This window comes from Arachis hypogaea, chromosome 3 (genome assembly GCF_003086295.3).
Source record: "Arachis hypogaea cultivar Tifrunner chromosome 3, arahy.Tifrunner.gnm2.J5K5, whole genome shotgun sequence".
Taxonomy (NCBI): Eukaryota; Viridiplantae; Streptophyta; class Magnoliopsida; order Fabales; family Fabaceae; genus Arachis; species Arachis hypogaea.
This window is the reverse complement of record NC_092038.1, coordinates 80,579,909-80,588,318: the sequence shown is the minus strand read 5'-3', so window position 1 is coordinate 80,588,318 and position 8,410 is coordinate 80,579,909. Positions and strand designations below refer to the sequence as shown.

The following is an 8,410-nucleotide window of genomic DNA, read 5'->3' as shown; positions in this document are numbered from 1 at the left end:
GCAATGCAAGACTAACAGCGTTAAATCAATAGATCGTCATGTGCATAAAGCTCTAATTCTCGTCATTCGACGAGACCTAATACATGACAAACACTCAGAGTATGCAATTCAAGCATAGTCAGTCCATTCCTCAGGCTCTACAGGAAGAACTGCTCTGATACCATAATGTAACACCCTAACTACCAAAGCTCACGCTTCCGGCTGCGCAATTCTGATAGCTCGGACATTACGACGACACTTATACTAATTAATACTAAAATATGAGCCTGTTTAAAACTTTAAACCACAATACCGCTCCCAAAAATACTTTCGTTCGACAAAGAACATCCATAGATACCATACAACTTACAAAAACTCTTACAAGATACATCCATATATATACATACATATATATAAGTAATATTACAAACATTAACCAATACAATTCCTATCCCTCTTACAGAATATATCAAGATAAAGACGAGGGTACAATAAATAATAACTAAGGTCATACAGAGCATCACAACAATAACTAAATAAATTCTTCGTAACTTCTGCGCCCATATCCTGAAAGGGAAAAAATGTAAGGGGTGAGAACATCATCCTCGAAAGGGTTCTCAGTAGAGGGTTTTTGGGAATTACTGTAATAGGATACATGAAGATAGACCGTACCAGTGATTAATAACCATCTTATGCCTCTTTTCAAAAACAACAGTTTACAATAAAAGTAAAGTCAGAAATCTTTTCTGAAAGAGGAACTGTTCAATTCTCAAAACATCAAAGCATTTCAAAAAGGTTTATCTATACTGAGCCAAAATGACCTTTCATATCTTATTCCAAACCAGAACCACAAAACTGAAATCAACCATCGGTCCATCTCATTCAACCACGGCTCTAGGCCCAAACAATCCAACCACAACCAATCCACCACAATCCAACAGAGTCCCAGATGCAAACACAAGTAGGAAGATGCAAACACAACAAACAGTTATTGCAAGTAGAACAATTAGCAGTTAATCACATAGGCAAACCAAGTACAATATGCATACCCAAACAATGTCACATAGATGCATATGATGCATGCCTGTCCCTAGTGGCTGATGATATCATCTGTCGGTTATAGAGCCAACCCGACAAGTCCTGGTAGCTAACCATTGGACTGTCCCTCTGTCGCGCATCCCCAACTCGAGTTATACTCATCATAAACTTGATCATAAACATGATCCATATCCATCACCCTCACTGGTGAATATTTTGGGGGCGAGCTCATCCGGGACTTTCACAGTGCCCGGCCACACTTACGACATAGGGTCAACAGAGTATCAAGTCTCAACCTGGAGCACGTGGTGGCTAGCCACTGCTACTACCCAGGGAAACCCTCATCTCCGATAGTGGAAGTGCAAACATCACAACTTATCAATATCTCAGCATAAATGCTTTCATTCTCAATCATGGATCAACATCCATCTCAGCCATCCGGCTCACGGTTCAATCCAGAACCAGCCAATATTAATAATCACACACAGCCATTCCGGCTCACGGTTCAATCCAGAACCAGCCAATATTCATATCATTCAAAGCCATTCCGGCTCACAACAAAACAGCACTTCCACATTCAAAATCATCAAATTATGAAATCGGCATTTAAGCCATAAATCATTTTCTCAATTCATTTCACTTTGAAATCAAGTTTCAACTCTTTTCAGCCTTGGCTTTAGAAATCTCGTTTCTCAAATCATCTCAGGCTCATAAGCCAAATTTACTCAAAGTGAGTTCCCTTTTTAAAACAGAGCCACTCTCGGCATTCTCTTTCCAAACTTCCAAACCATGGCAAGTTAAGGATTTATTTCAAAGCATTCAAAATCACCCATCCAACAATGGGATTTTATAACAAAAGTTTCTCGGCAGAGTCCCAAGTCTTTAGGGAAGGTCAACCTATATCAATTCCTTAAAATTCATTGAAACTCTTAAAATAATAGATTCTCGGTTCAAGTAAATAAAACTGAATTTACTATAAAACTCGCCATACAAAATCACAAGTTCCAACCCGGTCCAAAAATCAACTCATTGAAACGGAACCGGTTCATTTGAATCAAACCGCTTTCAGATTTCTTTTTGGAACCCATTTTTCCAACTCTTCCAAAATGCCTCAAACTTGATTACTCAATCAAAAGTCTAGGTTCCTTTAAAAATCACTAAAAACTCCTTTTTATATTGAAATCAATATTAAAGCATCATTCTTTCCTTCAGTGATTCAAACGGTAACAATAGTTCAGTTCTAAATAAGCCAAACTCAACATATAAGGTTCATCAAGTAAATTAAGCTTGAAAACATAAATATCCCCTTAATAAATCAAATAATACAATTTCTCGAATTCAACCCTTTTTAAATAACCTTTCAAACAAGACTAAGGTTTTATAAAAATTTCGACAGCACCTCCCCTAAAACTTGGACTTTTGCCACCCGGTTCGGGTCCCAACCAAACCATTTCTCATTCCTTTTCAACAGCTCAAAACCAGAAATCAATTTAAAGCAAGCCAAATCCAACAATCGCCTCAGTGGCGTATCTCAAGGATACCATTCAAAATCAACTCAATATCAATCGATATAACTCATTTCCAAAGCTTTAAAGAAACGGTTCAATAACAAATCATTTGTCCAAAACCAAATCAATTAAAATAAACCAGGCTGAATTCAAAAGAGCATTCGACTTTTCACATCATTGAAATAATTGACTCAATTCAAACCAATCCTCAACGGTTTAAACTCAAATTTCAAATCTTTAAAGAATCAACTTCAAAACATTATATTTCACAAAGCCGCACAACAACTCAGCCAAACCAACATTCATAATCATTCAAGTCAATCAAATAATACACAAGGCAGATACAATCACCAAATACACAATATCTCACATCAGTATCCATATGTAATAATTCCAATATACAAAACATAGTTTTTGAAAAGCGCCCCTACCTCAAAACGCAATTCCATAACTCAAACGCGCCACAAGAAGTCTCTATCAACCTGAAGTTACCGGCAGCTCACATCACAGCTTTGTTCACTTTCGCGGCAGCAATTACAACCCTTACGCGCAACATGTGGCTCCGATAGCTTAATCCTAGAAAATATTATTATTGCGAAACCTTAAAACACATCATGGGATATGAACTGGCAAGGCCTCGAGGCAGAAGTACTTACGGTAACTAAAGAATACTGACCGAACCAAAGAACACAAGCCTCAGCGATGGTTCCATTAGTAGTTCCAGCAACAGATGAAGCAGTCCCCAAAACGAATACTACTTGTAACATAAATCTCCAAACAGAGCCAGCAACCATCTCCAGTAAAGGCAGCGACAATGCAACTTACTAGAACCATTTTATTCAATACAACTAGTGTCAGCAACAATGCTTCTAGGTAGGAATGAATTGATGGAACAAGAGAGAATCGGAAACAGGGTAAGGCTTACCTAACAGCAGCGATTCCAAATGGAGCCAGGGCAAGATCAGAGCAACACTAACTCCACAGCGGCAGTGTCGCCTGGTCAGAATCCAAAACCCAGGAGCAGAGGCAGAAAGGCATCTCCTTTCCCTGATTCACGCGGCGCTGTTCTTCGTGGTGCTCAATCGGCGATGGCATGAGCTCCGGCGGCAGTGGACTATGGAGAGGTCAACAGCGGCGAGGCAAGGCGCGGTGGTGACGCAGCTGGCGGTGGCTCTAACAGCGGCGACAGCAGCAACGTCCTCCACCCCCGCGCGGGTGCCCTCTGATCGTGGATCTCCGAGAACAACGATGACGGCGCGGCCACACAGAACGGCGACAGTGACTTCTCCTCCTCGCGACGGCGACGGGTCGGGACGGGCGGATCTGCGGGGATGAGTCAGACCCGCGCCTCCTCTTCCCGCGACTAAGCTCCCTCACTCCCGTTCTTCCTTTGGTGTGCCATGGCGGCGGCGGCTGGCAACTCGGCGGCGACGGCAATGCCCACCATTGCTAGCCATGCCTTTCTTCCTCCCCTGCCTCCCTCTGCTTTCCCCCCGTTTCTTTCTAGCCCTTTCTTTCTTTTGCTTTCATTTTGTTTGCAGCTGCTGCTGCTGTTAGGGTGCTGGTGTGGTTGAAAGGGAACCAGGCAGGGTTTTTAGGGTTAGGGCTTCTCTTTCAAAAATTAGGGTTATGGGCATTTTAGTAATTTCAAATAAAAATAGGGATATTATAGTAATTAGAAATAAATTCTAATCCATTAATAATAATGTATAAAAATAATATTTGCTCATCAATTTCATAAATTATTTTCAATAAAATGTCCCCACCAAATAATTAGAAATAATATACTTATTTTCCAAAATAACAACAGTAATATTTGAAATATTACTTATCTAATCCAAATCATGTAAAATCCCTATTATTTCATAACTGCCAAATTTATAATCTAAATATAGAAAATAATTCAACAATTATAAAATTGGATAATAATCATAACTCATCTTAAATCCAATAAATCAAAACTTGCCTTAATTACCTTTAATAAAATAATTTCTGAAATTAAGGCTATAAATAACCATATGATTTGAGACTTGATCATAATAAGACTTTTCAAAAGTTTTGGGTCTTACAACTGTTCCCAACCATACAATATTAAATAGATTCTCCATGGATTCTCAACCTCAAAAATAAGTATTTTATAAAACAAGTATTTTATAAAAGCTCAAGGTTATTTATATAAATATGAAACAAAGTGAAGATTTAAATATAATTTTATAAAGCATTAAAGAATTTGTGGTTTAGAAAGTAATTAATAACAGTTTGAAAATAAAGTTTTATAAAATAAGTTCTAAGAGTATCATAAATATTATTTTAAATATTTGTTTAAAATTACTCATTTATATTAGAGTAAATTATTATTACAAATTGTTAGTTATCAAGGTATTATTTTATAAAAATATTATTGTACGTATTATGAAAAATAAAATAGAGACTCGTAAACAAGCAAGTTTTTTTTTTTAAATTTTAGAAAGACAAATTTAAGCTAAGGATTTCATGATCCCATCTTCATAAAATATTTAGGGAAAGATGAGGGAAGAGTGTGAAAATAGTTTTTGAAGTTAAAAGTAAGGAATTAAAAGAATGATGAGAAAAGACAAGAAAAGAATATATTAGTTAAAGGGATCTCTGTTATAGGAGAGCAGAGAACAAAAAAGAAAAGAAAGGAAAAATGACCTGAGATTATTGTCTACCTGCTGGGAACAAGCAGAGATATGGTGGTGAGTCCACCGAGGTTTGCTTTCCAAAGATACATTGGCCAATCCAGGAGATGGTCGCAACTGTATGACCGAGGTTGCTTACAGAGGTTATCAATACATACATTGGCCAGAGAGAGCCTCACCTGTAAGACAAAGATTGCTTACAGAGGTTATGTTTGCATACATCGACTCAAGAGAGTCGCACGTGTAAGACAGAGGTTGCTTACAGATGTTATGACACTGGAAACCAAACTCAGACAAAGGTTGCTGAGTTACGTCGGGAGAGCATAATGTAACACTCTAACTTTTAGTACGTCATGATCGTACCAAAAGTAAGGCATTACTAACCTATTTTCCTTATTTAATATTTAATATTAAGCCTTTAGTTCGATATCGTGTTTCAACTTTATAGAAAATAACTGAAAATTTTGTTTTTATTAATTAAAATCACATATCAAAGATCTCCAAATAATAATAATCACATAAATATTAATAATAATAGATGTTATACACAAGAAATCAAAACAAAACTCAGATATAACACCTATCCCTCTGTATAAAATAAAAATCCTAAAAAACAAGGGCGAGGAAATTCTATAAAAGCAACAAGAAATCATAAAATCTAAACTGATTACCCGCAGCTTTCGTATTGAGTCTTTGATCTTGTGTCACTAAAATGGTGGAAGATTTTGGGGTGAGAACAAACCACGCGTTCTCAGTGGGAAATGGAAATGCTGTAAGAATAATAAAATAAAATACAAATAATTAATTTTACTCAATAAAACTATATTTTTATCAAACCTGTTGAAAATACTTTTTAATTCTACTTTAGATAATTAATTACTTTCTTTTTCCGAACTTAAGACAAATCTCAATCACTCCAACATTCACAATTTAACAAATCAATCATACTCCAATCTCATCAATTCATAATTACTTTTCGCATATCATATAATCCTTTCTAAAATTCAACTCAATCAACTATTAATCCTAGAAATCAACCATAATTCTAGTTATTTTAAAAATCATTTAATCTTTAGCAAAGCTACTATTTCATTTTATAAGTCAATTTTCAAGAAAATGCTTCAATAATTAAACTTCAATGTTTTAACCGTTCTTAAATTTATTCCTAATTATTCATGAATCAACATCAACAACCATTAAAACCAAACCAACCAGTCGCAAGTCAGTTTCACGGTCACTCCGATACATTAAATAATAGAAATCAACAGCACACACTTATTCTCAATAAATCAAAATACAGCCACAACCAAACAGTTCAGCATAAACACATAAATCAAAATTTTAAACAATTCTATCAAAATCAAAAAAATAATAGTCACAGCCTTAATTCAACTCATCGGAATTCAATTTCATCAATTAACCACTCACAACAACAAAACTAGTGACACAAGACATTTATAAATTATTTACACTTATTCACTAAACTTCAATGGCATTCATAAATTAAAAAGATTAATTTTAAAATAAAATCCCCTACCTCAATTGTCGAACCCATAAACTAAACGCCTCAAAGAAATCCTTTTCTCTCGGCTCACACCCAGTGGCAGTCGTAACCACAGCTTTATCCACTATCCGCAGCAACAATCGCAACTCTTAATCACGACATGCAACAACTCTAGTAGTTAGGATAATGGTGACAACGTCAACAATTACAATAACCATTCACTTATCGAACACAAATTTAATCGGTGAGAATTTATCGAAATCCTACCTCCGTACGAAATCAAAATACTCGAAGCTACAGAGAAGCTTTCTGGCCGAACTACTGAAGAAGAAAACGTTAGAAATCGTCTGTGCTCTCAAGAACTCTAATTGGCCAAACTCAAAGGAAAGAGGAGCTACGTCACCGTCAATTTCTACCAGACAAAAGTGATGCCAACACATAAAAGAGAAAGATACAAACACTTTTACCAGATTAGATTTTTTATTGGAGTTACGAATCACAAGAAATTGAAGTTGGAGGCTTGGAGGATTTTACGGTTTCTCTCTTCCTCATCCACGGTCTTTCTTTCTTTTTCCTTTCAGTCACTTCCTTCCCTTGGTTTCTTTAATTCCCTTTTGGTTCGGTAAAGAAAAGTATTTTATAAAAAGCTACCTTTGTTTTGTATTCCTTTGATTAAGCATGAGCTTGTTTATGCCATGAGCAATTTTTAGATGTGACAAGCAAATACGATAGTTCTGTGGGATACGATTGTCATGAAAAATAGACTGTTCTTTTCGTCGAAATGACCTAAAGGAGATAGATCGCTTGCAGATGGATTCTTTCTGAACTTTTATCCTTGGCATTGCTTATATTCTTCTTCAAGCATCTTGTGCCCTTTGATCTTGAGCTAGATTTGGGGCAATAATCAATCTTTAATTCTTCAAAAACATTGTTATGAACTTTGGTTATCTATATTTGTGAACCTGGTATTTCAGCTTGAATTGGCTTCGACTTATTCTGCTACCTTTTCTTTCATTGTTCCTGTCCAAGTTCTTTTCCCAGATTTTCTCTTAGGATACAATTTAACTCTCTTCCTGACGGATTTTCTATTTTGTGCACTCATGTTTGATTTCGATTCTACTCATCTTTTTAAATTCTTGTAACTATTATCTGCGATATTCAACCATTTTCTTTTTGGATTTTGAATTTCTTTGTTCAAACTTGAGCTTATTTGTTAAAATTGCAAGTCTTTGGATTCTAAGTTTAACTTGCATTAAACCTCTCATATAACTTCTGCACCACACTACACTTTTTCAATCATTTTCATGTGATATTATTTCCTTATGTTTGAAAACTGAACATGTCAAATTTTTCTGTTTTTTTTTGACATGTTTAAAAAAAAAGATAATATGAATCTCTTCTATCTTATATCAATTTTTGAGGATGAAAATTTTTGTAAGGTGGATAGAATGTAACACCCTAAATTTTTGAAAAATTAAATTTTATTTAAAAAAATTATTTTTCTAAAAATAAGAAAAATTAAATTTTATAATACTCAGAGTTTAAAATTTATTAAAATTTTTAAATAATTTTTATTAACATGAGATATTTAAAAAAAATAAAAAAATTATTATTATTATTATTATTATTATTATTATTATTATTATTATTTAGTTTCATTTTTATTATTATCCTTACTATACTATAATATATTAATGACCGAAGCCATTAAGAAAGTAAAG

The 8,410-nt window shown here is 34.9% G+C and overlaps 1 long non-coding RNA gene across 1 annotated transcript; it reads right to left on the bottom strand.

The window, feature by feature from the left end:
- Nucleotides 1–307: 307 nt before the first annotated feature.
- Nucleotides 308–4,130, bottom strand: LOC112790683 (uncharacterized). The gene is made up of 4 exons (XR_003196774.3): nucleotides 3,451–4,130; nucleotides 3,182–3,349; nucleotides 2,957–3,101; nucleotides 308–546 (listed from the first exon to the last, which is right to left on the bottom strand). It is a non-coding gene; the product is annotated as an uncharacterized lncRNA (long non-coding RNA).
- Between the last annotated feature and the right edge of the window lie 4,280 nt (nucleotides 4,131–8,410).